The sequence below is a fragment of the Mustela nigripes genome, chromosome 12 (assembly GCF_022355385.1).
Source record: "Mustela nigripes isolate SB6536 chromosome 12, MUSNIG.SB6536, whole genome shotgun sequence".
In the NCBI taxonomy this organism is placed as follows: Eukaryota; Metazoa; Chordata; class Mammalia; order Carnivora; family Mustelidae; genus Mustela; species Mustela nigripes.
The window spans coordinates 129,135,092-129,152,384 of NC_081568.1; the positions used below are offsets into that span (position 1 = coordinate 129,135,092).

At 31.2% G+C, this 17,293-nt stretch overlaps 1 protein-coding gene and 1 long non-coding RNA gene across 4 annotated transcripts in view; both read right to left on the reverse strand.

Annotated features, from left to right (window-relative positions):
• Positions 1-17,293, reverse strand: part of FBXL17 (F-box and leucine rich repeat protein 17) — a 504,101-nt gene that overhangs the window by 400,422 nt on the left and 86,386 nt on the right. The window lies entirely within an intron of this gene.
• On the reverse strand, positions 5,812-9,789 carry LOC132028834 (uncharacterized). Its single transcript, XR_009407563.1, has 3 exons — positions 9,646-9,789; positions 8,184-8,268; positions 5,812-6,136 (listed from the first exon to the last, which is right to left on the reverse strand). It is a non-coding gene; the product is annotated as an uncharacterized LOC132028834 (long non-coding RNA).

Sequence of the window (17,293 nt, forward strand, 5' to 3'; positions counted from 1 at the left end):
ACTGTGAAATCTGTAAACCCAATAATTAAAAGATATTTTCAAATAGGGAGACATGTAGAATTTTATTGCTAGGAAATAGTTTTGAAATATTTCTGTTTCCCCTAAGTTTTAAAATCTCTGCATTATCCTGAGTACACATCTCTTACGGAATAATATACAAATTTACTAAACAATAAAATAAAATTCAAGATTATAAGACTCTATATTCATCCTCAAATGTTTAATTAAATCCCCCAAATAAATTACTATATTATGGCATATTTTATAATCATAAGATGAAATAACATAGAGTCAACAGAAAGCCATCTGCAGTTAAATTATTAATTGTAGACTGCAGAAATTATTTAAGAATACTATCAACAGTAAGCGTCTCACTCAGGAGTAATGTATGTCAATCAAAAAAGAAATTCAAAGCAGACACACGTAATATTAAACACAGACTTTCAATGCTATACTTATTTCCAACATAAGCATTCAATCATAGAAAGAAAATGATTAATATCAATGATATTTTTTAAGTTATATAATATGTATACTGTTAATGATACTAGATTGCAAAATATAAGATCCAACCCAACAAAGAATCAAATTTCTCTTTACTCTATTGTCTAAAAAAACACCTTTTATAATTCCAAAAAGTTGTAAACTCCTTAAAAATACTTAGCATTACAATCTAAGCTAATATTAACATCACTCAGTGATTCTCATTCATTATGAATGTTTTTATGAATTTTTGAGAACTGTCTAGATTCAGAGGCCTGTATCCCAATGGATGCTTTTAACCTTCATCTTCCAATGCCACATCATAAATAAAGATTTCTAACTAAAGAAATCAGATTTAACTATAACATATATTATAAAAAAATATTCTGTTGACATTTCCTTATGTATCCCTGTATCCCCCTACCTCCCCTTCAAAACCACTGAAAAAAAGTCAAGGAAATCTTCACTTTGAACTTGACTGAACTGATGAGAAAATTCATCAAGCAAAGAAGGATGGAAGAAAATAAAACAAACAAACAAAACCAGTAAATCTAAGACAGTCAAGTCAAAACCAAATCTATGTCTGCCATAAGCCTTATGATAAAATGACTTATTTCAAATATTCTACAGTTGTTTTTTATTTTTTTTTAAGATTTTATTTATTTATTTGACAGATGGAGATCACAAGTAGTCAGAGAAGCAGGCAGAGAGAGAGGAGGAAGCAAGCTCCCCGCTGAACAGAGAGCCAGATGCAGGGCTCGATCCCAGGACCCTGGGATCATGACCCGAGCCAAAGGCAGAGGCTTAACCCACTGAGCCACCCAGGTGCCCTTACAGTTGTTTTTTAAAACCTTCTACTAACATAACTATAACCCAGCCTATCTGGAAAACAAAAACAAAACAAACAAACAAAAAAAAACTGTATGCTAGGTCCTCATTTTTTAATTTAAATGTCTACCCTAAAAAATAAGATGCCAATTTTTCATTTATTTTCTTAACATTATTTCTCTTTATCACCAAAAACCATTTTGGTAAATAGTTTAGAGTGAAATTACTTTAACATAATATGGCAACAACTTTAAGACAAGATTAAGCAGTTATTTATGTATGTGTACATATTTTTTAACTCTAAAAGACAAACTTAATAAAACTTTACATAATTCAATTCTCAGTTGCACAGCTTTTAATAAAATAAATAAAATGGTTCTCACATACTCAAGATTTTAAATTAGCTTTTATATGTGATATTTCACTGCAAAAAAAAAAAAAAGTCTTTAAGAACTTTGCTTCAAATTTGTGTACCTTCCCCAATACTGAAATATATTTAAATGGCTTATTTTCTTTTTAAAACAATAACTGTTAACATATATTGAGGCTTTACTACATACCAGTACTGTTCTAAATATATAACATATATAAACACATTTAGGGTCTGAGTATGTAAATCACTCCAGGAGACAAAGTAAACAAACTCTTTACCCTAAGTTTACAACCTTTTGCGTGCCAAGGAATATTCGTGGGACTTAAAATTCAAAATTAAAACAAACAAACCACTGCTTTCAGTCACTGCTTTCAGAGACTTCCTAACTATTTATAATTGCATAAACTTAACAATTGTTCTAGTGATTAGAGACCGTCTAGAAATATGACCAAAGTGCTAGTAGAGCTCAAATCTATATGTTTAATTCTTAAAAAGTGACTCTTCACAAAGGAGATAACATTTGGTTTCAAAAGGTGAGAAAGAGAACGGGGGATGTAAGGCTCGAAGAGTAGACTGGAACTGGACCCTAAGGTCCCAGTGAAAAACTTCCAAGTTCTACTGAAGATAGGGTAAAATAGGAAAGAGACCGGAAACAATGAAATTAGTAAGCTACTGAATTAGCCAGAGGGATAAGGAAGACTGAAGTAGTGCAACAGTAGGGAGAGAAGAATGAGGAGTTACTCCCAGTGTTTAGAAACTGAATTTCATGGTGAAAATGAGAGACAGGACTGACTCCGAAGTTTCCAGCTTAACAAAATAAGCAAAAAGTGGTAACATTAAATGGGCATAGGAAAAAGCAACAGAAGTTGAAGGAAACTTGGGTATGATTTTTAATTTGAAACAATCTAATATAGTAGACACTATCAATCTTTAATTTTTTATTTTTTTATAAACATATTGGTGAGTGCTGTGAAGTGTGTAAACCTGGTGATTATCAATCTTAATTTTAATATAAAACATCAGTTACCTTCTGTTATGATACATAAAATATCAATGTAAATAAATTTATCTTTTTGGCTTTATTTGTACTGTTTTCTTGGTAAGAATATATCTAACACTAAGCATGGAATTTCTTCTTAGAAAGTATAACCTAAAATAAAAAGATCAACCTCCCTAAAACCCAAAAGGACTGATTTATTTACTGTACATTATTAATGGATGAGGGGTTAAGACTTTGATACAGCTGTAGCACTCACTTTGAAGTCAGTAGTGAAAGAAGTACCATAGCTGCCTTCTGTACCTAGTCTTAATGGAAATAGAGTTTTCACATCTCTGAGAGTATCAAATGTCACTTCAGATATTTTTTGCTTTGCTCTGAGCGGTTTGTTTCATTAATATTTGTATTCATATCAATTATTAAAATTAAGATTTTAAAATTAATAATTTGCTTTATTAATGACTACTTTAGTTTTATCTATTTCAAACAAAACATTCAACATAACAAAGTGTAAAATTATATAAAATACTAATAAAAAATAGTAATTGCTGTTTCTAGTATAAAACTTCTTACACTTTTACTTCAGACTGCTATTAAAAATAATTTTTAAAGGATTTTTTTCTTAAATATTAAATCTAGCAGCATTCAGATAAGGCATAAATAACACAGGAATCACCAAACTGTTCTTCCTCAATTTGATAATTTCCACATAAGGCAAATAAAATAATCATCTCTCTTAATAACTTAGTAAGTAAACACAAGGTTAAGACCATCCACTTCCTTAAAAGGATAACTTACATATTTCAGTAGAATACAGCAATAAAGTTAGGAAAATTTACATAGTAAAGATGTTAAAGGTGGATCATTTTATAATTTATAATAATTAAGGCATTCTGGTGGATTTTATGAAGTACAGTTTTTAGACATAAATCTATACTGTGACAGAATTATATAAGACCTCAATTGTTAAGAAATGTAATTATTTCACAACAAAATCTTTTTGGTGAAATCACAAATTAAAATACATTTGTTTGACCAACAGGTGGTGCTCAATCTCCACTTATACAGAAAATAAACATTCCCAAAAGCATTTCTAGCAAAATAAAATCATTTTCAGACTATGTGGCAGTTTTAAAAACTCAAATACCAAGAGAAAACCCAATGTATAAATACTATTTTAACTGTTTCTACTGTGCAAAGGAAAATTATTTGGTTACTTTGCAAAAGAATTTTAAGACTGACACTGCCCATTCATTTATAGACAACTGCTAAACCAGTTTAAATGTTGCAGAAACATTTCTTTTAAAAGTTAACACTGAATAATGCAAAAAATGTTAAGCAACTCAGAAATACACTTTAAGAAATTACTCCAGTGTTCATAATAAATTAAGAAATAATTAACTTTAGGTCATTTTATACCAATTCATGCTTCAAATTCTTACTAAATATTTAACATTCTACCCTTTGTTACAAGAAAGACAGCTTTAAAAACAAACAAAAGCTAAGAAATTCAGCTAAACCAGGAATCAGTATGTTTTTGAAAACTCAGGTTTCTATACGACATTATATTTTTTGTTTGTAAAAAAAAAAGTTTAAGACCCAATCATCTGGCTGAATTCTAATTGTACATGCCACTCTCACCTGAAGCAATGTTGTTACTTCTTACCAGAAGAATGCTAAAACAATTTCACTCTTGCACTACCAAAAATATCCAATTAGGGCTTCTACTATACAATTTTAATTTATCTATTAAACAACTAATTCTTTCTTCCTCTAATGGAAGAAACACAAAATACTACAGAAATTCTACAAAATATAGCATTCTATGATAGAAAATACCCCAATGCAGTAATTTTTTCTATTCAAGTTACAGTCTTCTTGCTACTTAATGTGAAGATAAAGCACACAGTATTTGACTTCTGAATGTCAAAAAAAAAAAAAAAAAGGATAGAGGATACTAAAAAAATTACTTTTTTTGCATAAAATCTCTATACAGAAAAAGGTACTGCTAATCTATTAGTCAAAGGGGGAGCTATAAAGCAGGATAGACAAGATTTAAACTAAAATCCAAACAAAACAATTTCAATAGGCTTTAGTTTTACTGGAAACATCTAAAGCCCTAAGTTTTGCTTTACAAAAATTGAATGCCACTAATTACACTAAGTCGACTAATGGTGCTAAGAAGAAATCAGCTCAAACTCAGAGAGATGGGAAACAATGTTGTAATGGTAGAAAATATATAAATGAATTTTTAAAAACAGCAAAGTTCTTAATCAACAAAAACCACAATTCTTCCCTTGATAATACACTATTTTCTCATATAGAATTTTAAAGCATCAGATGTCTAACAACTCCTAATTCATTCTGTTTAATTTTTAGATTCATGCTAATTTATTCCCCGTCATTAACTAGCCACGAATCAAAAACTTAATTTAGTTCTTACATGTTTTCAAAGCAACAAAAAATTTAAACTTAATATTTCAGCACTTAAAATATATTTATTCTTGCAGTTAATATTGTGAGTCTTTTCTTCCATATCCACATGAAAATTCTGGCTCACAGATCTAAATAATATTTAAAATTAACTTTCAGTTTTAGTAAGTGCCAGTATTTCATTAAAACACAATATAGCAATTTTTCCTGTTACCTAACTGCCAATAGAGATACCTAATTTTAATGGGTACACATCTGAAAAAGTAGGCCCAATTTATTGTTGCTGTTCTAAACCAGTCTGACTTACAATTTCTAGAATTCTTTAGTATTTTTTAAGTCATTTAGTAAAGATTCTACCAAAAATCTTGTTTTTCTTTTAAACTGGTGGCAAAGTTCTATCTTTATGATATACAAGATAAATTCCCAGTTTGCAACGAGTTTAAACCTCCTTTAAATAAATCCCTCTCTTCTACTTCTTAGTAAACCTGAGGTTCCTACCTCCTAACAAGATACCAGTAAGTTATATTTTTTGCATACAGAACAGTTTGTTTGTTTGTTTTTCATACCTACACAAGTATGTTTACATTACAGAAATAAGTACTAGAAAACAGATATACTTAGTTTTTAGAAATAGAAAAATGTTTCAGTTACAATGAAAAGTTATTGAGTATGGAAAAAAAAGCCATCATGTAGGTAGACTCATTTCTACACAATACTTCCATTTTAGATAAAGACATATATTTCCTACAGAAACTCACTGGCTTTTACTTTCCAATAAATTCCTAAAATGAGTATCTATACTTTAAAATGTAAAGAATTATGAAAATTTAAATTAAAAAAAAAAAAAGCAAGCCAGTCCGCCTCTGTTCACAATTGCCTGCTTGTCCAGTAAGACCTGGGTCCCTAGGTAAGTTATCCACTCTGCACGAGCTGATGGAAGTAGTGCATGTGAAATTCAGAAGGCTCCAGGAGGAACTAAATAGCGTGGAACACAATAACACGATAAAATGTCAGTCGAGAATCTGAAAAAAAAGGTAAATGCCATGGAAAAATCATTAGATATCTCTTCCCAGAACATCTGAAATGATGGGCAAATGAACCTAAATGTGCAAGTTTAGACCTTAAACTTAAAGGTTTTAGAAAATGAATTTCTTAGAGCTCAAAAGGAAGGTATTCATTACAGTTTTGTCTAAAGCTAGAAATAGATGGTTACTTAACAGCTTGAAATTTTTTTTAAATGTTTTTAAACTAATTGTTGGTTCTGCTAATAAATAGATTAAATAGTTTCATTTTTGTATCTCTGACTCAAAAAATTGTAGGGACATAACTAAAATAATTTTAGATACTTTAATATTCAGCTATGTCAAATATCTAAAATAAAGAACTCTTTAAACAGAGACACACAATCTCCTTCTCCTACTTGTTCAAAGCAGCCCAATTTAGAGACAAATAGATCCATGATTTTTTTTTTCCACGAACAGTTTTTGGAATTGTAGAATAAATGCTTCCAAAAAGAAAGATAATGGTTTTAATCAAATGTGCAGACCAAATTACCTACTGTATTATAGGGTAGTTGTTAAAAATTAATGACTATAAAAGATATGTTTCTCTTATATTACTTAATTATCTCCCTATGTAAATTTTTACTGTAAACTAAATATGTTTAACAATGTTCTATATACAGAAGAGATGTATTCATTCTATTGAGTTCTGCTTAGTTTTATTTTCCTATGGTAGCAATTTGGGAAAACCTGGAGGGCAGCTCCTAGCCCTAAAAATTATTCGTTAGTATGAAATAATTCACTTTGCTTCTTTTACACACACAAAAAAGGCAACAAAGAGAAAGCAAAAAAATAAAGACATGTTTATCTGGCCATATTTTTATTACCTAGAATTTGTACAATGAAAGCCGACATGTAATTGTTTTACATACATAAGGGTAGAGTTCTGCTAGCTCCAAAATACTACTGACTCAAAATGATTTATAACTAAAGATCATAGTTAGGAAAAATAAACGTATATTAAAGAATATATATATGTTTAAATATGTTTATAGTTTAAAATAATAGCTTAAAATATGGGTCTATAGTTAGATTATAGAAAGTAAACTATATTAAAGTATATGTACACATGAAAAAGCAAAAGACCTGCCAAAGGTGTTTTCTATGTTCATGGAGTAACCACTGTAACATTTCAATTGTAGCTTTTCACTGCATTTTTGTCTACTGAATTTAAAGGAGGCATAAGATTCAGGGATCTCTGAATTCTGTTATTTCCACCACTTGTTAATTCTGTAATCTTTGGCTTTATTTTATTGCTAAGTTTTCTATTAACTAGTCTTAAAATGGAGGAGGCACATATTTATATAGATAAATTGATAAAAACCGAAAATGGGTTTTAAAGCTTTAAAAATGCGTATTAATAAAGAGAATTTTAAAAACAAGTCATCTTTTCATGAAGAACTACTGGCATCATTTGAATTGCAAAACAACTGTAAGCCAGTAATTTTCCTAAATTTCTTTCAGCACAGTTACTACAGTTTACCTATGCTGCAAAATTCTTAAATCTTTCTTACACACCACTTGAAGAGATTTAAATAGCAAAAAGTTAAAAACCTATGTTAACCACCCTCTGAATGTAATGGAAATTAATTGAGGCAAGTTTTGTGTTTCTGTTTTTGTTGCAGTACCGTAGATCTAGTCTTAAGAAAAAGACAAACACTGGAGAAATAACACTTATTCTTGCATCGATTCTAAGTGGCAAAATTTCATTATTCCTGGAAAATTATAGTTATCAGTAAATGGAGTTATCAGAGTCAATTATATCAGTTATAACTTATCAGCATAAATGGAGTAGGTTAATAATTACTTACTAAGAGACATAGTTTTCTATTTAGAGGAACAATCAAAAATTTGGAATCCAAAGAAGTTTGGCAATTAAATCCTAAAATGATAATTTCTACAAATTTATAAATAAGCTCTGCTAATAACAAAATCTAAATATTTCTCATTCTTAATGGGAGATTTAAGTATTGATATAATATAACAGGATAACTAATTTTAAGAATACCTCCTAGAAGGACAGGCAATCCAACCATTTCTCATGTCGTGATTGGAATATGACATTTCTGTGCGCCAACCCATCATAAGTCTTTCTGAAAAACATGCCACAAATTTGGACCAATCAATAAAGCAGCTGGTCAAGGCTAATTTAGCTGAAAATACAGATGTCATCAATGTAACTAAATTGACACATCCAAGGAAAAACAAAATTTTACACTACAATAGAGACAAAGATAGTGTAATGGTTATTCCTATATGAATATAAAGTCATCACTAGTCAAAAATACCTCCATGAATTATATCAACACATTGTAATTGAAGAGTAATTTCCCTCAAAAAAGTGAGTGGAGGGTTCATCTGTGATTTTTGGAATAATTACCTCAAAGTAGCAAAAAGAAAATTAGAAATACAGATTGCTTCCTGATTCTATTCAGGTAAGTCTTCTGAAGACTCTCCAAATAAATCTTGAACATCAAGAAATAAGTAATCACTTTCAAATAAGCCCTTTTAAAAAAGTGAGTTAACTCATCATTGCCTAGGCTTAAGAGAAGCTTTGAAAAATTAAGATACAAAATTTTACATACAAAACCTGAAAATTTTCTTCTAACAAAACAACTGTAATTAATATAATCATTTTCCTCATCAAACCCCTAAATCTAATTGGACCATTTAGGAAATATATGCAGTATTTTAATTATATGTGGTATTTACTATATTTAAATAATACTTTAAGGTTATAGATTTATATTTCATGGGATATTTTAATATAAAATCTTTTTCAGACATGGGCATTTAGCCCTTATTTAAATAATTTTTTCTATAATGCACCCTATGGAATTCATAGATAGATATATTTCACTTTTTAAGAAAAAAACCTATGCTAAAAGAAAAATCAGTGATAATTCACAGTTCAAAATAATTTTTTTATTTTATAAAAAGATTCCACAGAATCAGGGCATCTGGCTGGTTCAGTCAATAGAGAATGTGACTCTTGAAACTGGGGTTGTGAGTCTGAGGCCCAGGCTGGGCACAGATTACTTAAAAAGAAAAAAGAAAAGCCACAGAATTTCTTTCAGTCAAAAATGTCACAACTAAATTAACATATAACTCAATGTAAAAGAAAAAGAGAAGGTGATTTGCCTTCACTTTCGAAATAGAGTACCTAAATATAAAGCTCCAAATACTACTCACCACTGTATTCAAGTCCCTGGTTCTAATCCAGCTAGGATTAGTAACAACACAAAATACCAAGGTCTTAATATAAAGATTCTCCCTAAGGTTCAGAAAGATCATGAGATTCTCTCATATAGAAGAATGCTTCAAAATATACTCCCTTTTCTAATTATAATCTCTAAGTTACCTGTGATAGCGCTCAAATAACAGCCATAATAGTGAACCGTAATGTAGGACTAAAAACAGAAAGCAAACGACCACCATTAGATGAGCCACCCAGACTACATTTCTAGTACCTGGCTCAATTCCATTTGACTAGATCACTTCTCCCAAGCACGTAGACACACCCCACAGTCAATACTACCCATTTCTTTTTTTTTCCTTCATATTTTCATCTTCCAATCTAAAAGTAAGTACAAACAAAGCCAAGTCAAATTGTTTTCTTTTACTGTGGAAAATAAATGAATTTAAAAGGGATGACTGCTCAACATAATATATACATATTTTGAAGATAGTTAATTTCTTGTTTCTACTAAAATCTTCTCCCATTTGAACAGAAGTATTGTAACTATAGGAGCAGTTTTCAAAGTTTGGTCCAGGGTTTCTCACCTAGGACCTGCTCAGGGTATCTGTAAAATCAAAAACTATTTTGGTTAAATGCCTTTTCTACTCACTTTCTGAGTATACAGTGGAGTTTTTCAGAATTATATGATCTTGTAATAACATAATCACTCTGATAACTAATGGAATGAATGCTTCTATATTCAAAATTTACTTTTTTAATTTTAAGTACAAAAAAATATCAAAAGATATAAAAACATAAACAAAATCTCTTTGGAGTACTGAATAATTTTTTAAGGGTATAGAGTGGTCCATAGACCAAAGAGTTTGAGAACTACAAACAGAAGAAATTTGGTCCCTATTGCAAGGACTGCTTTTAATGGAAGGGAATATCATATATCATGTTCCTCCCTATTTATCTTTCACAACCTAAAGACATGTATCTCCATCCCTCTCAATTTTATTACAGTTTTAAACACAAAACAAATACAATCTATCATGGACGCTAAACACTTTAATACAGTTGTTTTAAATAAATAAGAAGCTAAAATTGCCATGTAAGTTTATATGTACTACCCTAAGCTTCTTTAATTAAATCTGCTTTTCCTCAGATGCTAGCATCTGATAAAAACTATTTTTGTCTTCATTTGAATCACTAATTTTAGTAATCACATTTCAATAGTAATCTATTTTTATTACAATATAGTATTTAGTAGTTCAACCCGATAAAACCTAGATGAGCTAACCAAAGAATATAATTATCACTTATAACTTCATGAGAAACCATTTTCTAGGTTCCAATCAAATTCATAAATATATCTGTGGAATACAGTCACTTTTTGGTGAAGATTTCCTCTACTTAACTGAAACTAAGCTAGCAAATACACACAAATATATACATCTGCTTTAATTTGGCTCTTTAGGTTGCAAAGGATAAAAAAAAGTCAAGTCAAATGAACTCCAAAGACAGAAAATCTCTTACAATTATCAACACAAGAATGAAAAGACCTAGGAACCAAGAGAGCTCTTACCCTCTCTCCCTCACTTGGTGTTTCGACCTCTCACACTCAGTAATTTCTTTTCTGTTACTTTCTGTCTCTGCCTCATACATACTCTATAAAAAATAATATCCCACCCCTGAGTGGAGGGAGTCCTCTTTCTGATCTTTATCTATGATAAAATAAAAATAAAACTTTGCCACTGGGAACTGATTCTCTACTGTATGTCTACAGTAAGGTTTTTCTGTGAGGAACTAATTCATTTTCCCAATTTCTAATTCCCAAGAGAGGAATTTGATGACTTCCTGAGAAGGTTAAACTTTCTAAGCTTTAATTTCCTCTCATCTGGATAATGGAGAGGTAGTAATACCTACCTGATAAAGTTGTCATAAACCAACAAGTCTTAAAAGATGAGCCTGATGGAAAAGAAGGGAAAGAGAATTTTGGGCAGAAAGAATGAAGTATGAACTGCATGTTCAGAAAACCACACATGGATTCAGCTAGGGCAAAGTGGGTTGTAGGGGCACAGTAGGAGCAAGATTTGCTAAGCAGAAGTCAGGCCAAGAGGAATACTGCCAACCGTTCTAAGGAATGTGGAGTCTCTTACTTTTTATGAGAGGGAAAATAAAAATTGAAGGGTTTTACTCAAGAACAAGAACACAGAAAAAAAGTAAATTGAGAGAAACAGGTACATAAAATTATTAATTCAGTCCAGTCAAGCTGTGAGCATGGCTTAGTTTGAACTAAAAATAAACATTCCAACATAAAGACAATAAGACTAAGAATTATTTGGCATTCTCAGTTTACATGAAGTAGCTGAAGTCAAAACTTAAAGAACTGTTAAGTGGCCCTTTTCCAAATATTTCGATCTATCGCCACAAAAAAAAAAATCCATACGGTCATCTATTTAGTTCCAAAAATTAAAGTCTGTAAAAACAATATTGACATTTACTGTATAATACATCTGATCACTTCTATTCCTATTAAAAAAAATAAAAATAAAAACCAACTTCCAGTTTGGGTTTAATAGCAAAACCTGCATCTTCACCAGCAGAGTAACACTGATCTAAGGTACTGCTGTACTCAAAGACTGGTATCTAAGGGCTATTACATTTGAATTTTTAAGTCTTATCCATAATTGTCCATATAAATGGAGAAATACATGAATTTCTATATTTTTAAAATGTTTTACTTTAAAGATAAATTTTTATGCATTTTCTTGAAAAATATATAAGCATATTTATTATTAGACATAGGGAAAGTATACTTCCCAATGCCTCAAGTAGTCCTGAAGACTTAATTTGATAATGCTTTGAAATGAATAAGAAAGAAACACTGTTGGTTTTACATTTGATATAAATTACTAAAGGATATAAGTCTCCAAGAGGAATTTTTACTTCTTTTCTGCCTAAAACATTAGACCTAATTAGCTCTAATAGAAACAGCACAGAGCCGTGATTAAGAACATGAATTTTAATGACATATTGCCCAGATTTTAAGCTTAGCCCTGAAATTGACTAGCTTTCATCTCTCTGTGCTTCAAGTTTCCTCATCTGAGAAATTAATATAATAACAATACCTACCTCATAGAAATTATCTAAGAATTAAACTAGTTAAAATATATAAAGTGTATCACAGAGTGTTGGATTCAAATGTTAAATATTATTATCATTAACATTGATAGACTCATGCTTCTTTTAAGTAAAAGGGACTCTCACTGTGGTTTTGCCAACTTTTTGATCATTCTCAGTATAGAAAATAAAGTTGCCATTTTTCCCATCATGATGTCCACAGAGCACTGAGTCATAGTATTTTTGCCTATGTGCAACTTGAAGGTCTTACATAAAGAAAAGAAAACTTGAACCTTCATACTTTTCCTCTTCTCTAATTATCACTAGTTAGTATATAAAAAATCCGTAACATTGACACGAGTAATTGCCCCATGCCATTAAATGTATTAATTCACTGTCATCATTATGACTTCCTCAATCACTGTCATTTATTGGTTCTTATAATATCTCTTCTCTGTGGTACACATTGTTTTTAGGTATCCATCATGAAACCTAAAAATAATAGTCTAGGACCATCAACTATGAGGTCAAGTCCTCTTATACCTCTCAATTGTCCCTGAATGTATCACTGTATATAGCACAGCATTGTTACTGATATTTATAGTGATGACCCTGAACCAGAAAAGTCTATCTTAATATATTCTCTTTAACAAAATATTTTAGAAAGATTGAAAAAGGTTTAAATTTAAATGAATAAACTTTAGTTATTCAGTCTAGGGTGTAAACCTTTCTGTAGATGTTCTACCAAATTATTTGCTGTTACGGGATAATGTTTAAAATATATTAATTAGTGAAGTCATATACAGAATATAACATTTTTTGAAAAATCTGGACAATATTCATTCAGGTATAAACAGTGATTGATTTGTCTTGGGGTGATAGGTTATGGGAAATTATTTCTACCATTTTTTATTTGTATTTTCCAAGCTTTCTTTAGTGACAATGTATCAATTTTATTATTTAAAAAGCAAAATAAAAAAATAAGAGTTCTCTACCTCTCCTCACCTGTTTATATTTAAAATAACAAATACTCTATATCCAATACTTCAAGTGAAAACTATTCTATTTAGCCAATCTCACACCTAAAAATCACTAAAAAGTTTTTTTTTTAATTCAAAATTTCTATCAAATACAAGTATCATTTTATAAATTAAATATTTAAGGTTTAAGACCAATGAATTTCTGTGCATGATGGGTTACTTTTAAATAATTATGTTCAAGAATAATTCCAGGTCTTCCTGAGCATCACCAGGACTTTCTGGAATAGCATTTCCTTTAGGAGATCACAGTTTCAGAATCTCAAGGTCTCACAGGACAGGTAAAATTTCTGAGTGGACTACCTTTTTCCATAGCAGCAAAAAGACAGGAGGGTTAAGAAAAAACACTTTCCATACTATCCATTTACTCTGACCAGTAAAATATGAACTAAACACTCCTTTTCTACCCAAGTAGCTCCCTATTACAAAATTTAAAAACTGTTTTACTCTAAGAAATAATTTTTTAAAACAGCCTCTGTCCCAAATTTATCTACCCTGTTTTCATTTAATAATCCTGTTAGGTTATCTCTATCCTAAAATGTTTAATTATGTCAGAAACTGCCCATTTAAACTCTGTAGCTTTAATAAACAACCTAACTGGTTACAATGTATATAATTTGAAATTCTAGTAAGTTACTTATATTTTTTTAAAAATTCCATTAGAACTTTGAGACATTTTTTAAACTGTTTCCAAAAACCACTTTAGAGATATATCTACTGAAGAATCAATGAATTATGTATATTAGAATACTTATTTAATTTTATTGAAGGGCCTTCTGCCACTGCTGTATTAAGCAACCATTATAGGGCGCCTGGGTGGCTCAGTGGGTTAAGCCGCTACCTTCGGCTCGGGTCATGATCTCAGGGTCCTGGGATCGAGTCCCACATCTGGCTCTCTGCTCAGCAGGAAGCCTGCTTCCCCTCTCTCTCTGCCTTCCTCTCTGCTTACTTGTGATCTCTCTCTGTCAAATAAATAAATAAAATCTTAAATAAATAAATCCCTTTAAAAAAAATGAACAACCATTATATCATTATTTAACATCAAAGTATAAATCAAAGGTGTGGAATTTAAGGGTTTTGTTTTAAACAAAAAACAAGTATGTGACTTGCAAACATCCCCTACTTACACATGTCCTATACAGCCCAAGACCAAAATCACAGATAACTTTCTTTTACTATCTGCTATTGCCAGATAAAGACTTAACCTCCTTTCCTCTCCTAGCCAAATTGTCAGCAAACTTCTTCAGGTAATTCTAACTATCACCACTTTAGCTTCAAACAGGGAACAAATCAAGACCAGGTCAACACAAATTAAATTTGGGACAAAAGGGAAAGGGGAAATAAGTGAAAGGTAAGCACCACTGAAATCATCACAATCTACTTTCAGTTCTTTACTGCAAAAAGTTACTTACCTACCCTTCACTCACATACTTTTTTTAATCCCTAATTCTTTACATGCTCCTGGAAATGTTCCAAGAAGTCTCTCTGATTGTTCTTCCAACACAGAAAATGACTTTTGGTTTATGGATCCCCAAATACCCACCACTGGTATCTTATTCCATAAGAATCTTTTTATTCCTTCTCCAAATTTCTATTATTTCTATAATTCCTATTATTTCTATATACTGTTAGAAAACAGTCACCCCCCAAAAAGATAGATTTGTTCTGATGACAGAAAAAAAGAAGCACATGCTAAGATTTTGTATCTTAAATAAAAGAAAGAAACCTTAGTTACAAAAAGAACAGGTGATAAAAGGCTAGTAACAAACCTATGAAAGAGAAGACAGATGAAAGCCCACTGCCAGGAAACAGTGTGCTCTAGGTATTTTCAATAGAAGAGCTCCAGTCAGATTCTTTAGCTTCTACTCCTGTGCCCCCAGCTAGCTCATTACTAAAGATTCTGTCTGGCCTTTGCAGCCACCATGAGAAGACAGAAGTGTGTCCTCTGGATCTCCTATTCTAGTGCTCTAAAGATATTTTTCTACAGAAACATTCTTACTAAAAGTAGCTATACCTCATAATACCAGCATTATTATAGTCCATATGAAAAGGTATTTATTGTAGATGAGCTTAGAAACACATTATATAAAATACTCCTAGAAAGAAAGTATTCCTAGTTCCACTCAACTCCTTTAAAAAGCACATCTTTAAAAATTCAACTCTTAAAACATTGCTCATTTGTAGATCATGAACTACCTACACTTCCGATACAACCATAACTAGTGTGGCAAACTTTCCACGTAGAAAAGCAATTTCCTTTATTCCTATTAAAAAAAAAAAAAAAAAAGAATCTCTGGTTTCTAAACTTAAATATCCTGAGTAGCAGATTGCCTGATTGTAGCAGTCCAAGCCATTGCTGGAAGGCGATCCAACAGTGGGATGAGAGTAATTTCACACGTATCTTCTTTTTAAGCAGTCACACATGTTATGACACTGCCCAAATGCCAAAGTGTGAGCAAAAAAACTAACTTTTATAAACTAAGTTTCAGTTGAAGAGCCCTATAAAGCTAAAGGGAAAAAAAGGCTGCAATGCTAATCCTGAATTTGTTACTTCAAAAGTACATTATGGTAAAATTGTTTCTATCCAAAAAAAAAAAAAAAAAGTTTCTATCCTTAAAAATACAATTATGTAAATTTTTCACTACCCTGAGCAAACACAAATATATGTTATTCTATATAACATATTCACAAAGATATGTCTTTTCCGGCCTCTCTTATTAAAATGCTCTAATACTAACAATTTCTAAGTTAGTACATAGTCACCGTAGTAGCTAACATATTCTTCTTTCATTGCACCATAATAAGCTAGTGGAGTCCTTGACTGTTGTTTTTAGGTCAGACCAAAGTTACTCATATAAAACACAATTTGAATTTAAATGTAATCAATTAACAAACTCCAACTGATCATCTGTCATATTTTTAAACGGAAGTGAACATTCACATAAAGCCAAAAGTCAGTTACTGAAGATCCCACTATCCAATGCTTACACTACTTTTATTTGTCCCTCCAACTTACACTTTCAGTTCTTCTTCACTTCTTACTTCACTGAATAGACAGGAGAAATTTGTTTTTAAAGGTTGCATAAATCAGGGCACCTGGGTGGCTCAGTGGGTTAAGCCTCTGCCTTCGGCTCGGGTCATGATCTCAGGGTCCTGGGATCGAGTCCCGCATCAGGCTCTTTGCTCAGCGGGGAGCCTGCTTCCCTCTCTCTCTCTCTGCCTGCCCCTCTGCCTACTTGTGATCTCTGTCAAATAAAATAAAATAAAATAAATCTTTAAATGTTGCATAAATCAGACAATTACAAGTTGTTAAAAAGAAGAATTCACCTCTTCCAACTTTGTTCCGGATAAATAATCCTAACAACACTGATGTATATATAAACTGTTCTATTCAGGTAAGGACCTGGGATCCCAACTCCTCTGGAATTAAGTCCTACCAACCACCTACATTTACTTCCAAACTTGGGTACCTGAATGGACTAGATAAACATGCTTTGAGAGCAGGTATTTCAATCCAGAAACAATGAGGAATTTATCTTCAAAAAGTAGAGGCTTACAGCCATTTAATTCTAACTTTAACTTCTGCCACATGGAAGTCCATCACTGTGTTAGCGAGGTAGGAATTAAAGCAGACAGACCTAGTTCTGTCATTCATTTACAGCAAGCTAACAACTACAAAATAAGCCCTTCGTAGCTATACTAAACTATTCTGCTCATTTACATTTCAGAAAGAGCTGGATAGTAGCAAAAGAAGGATGAAACAAAGGCTAGTATTGA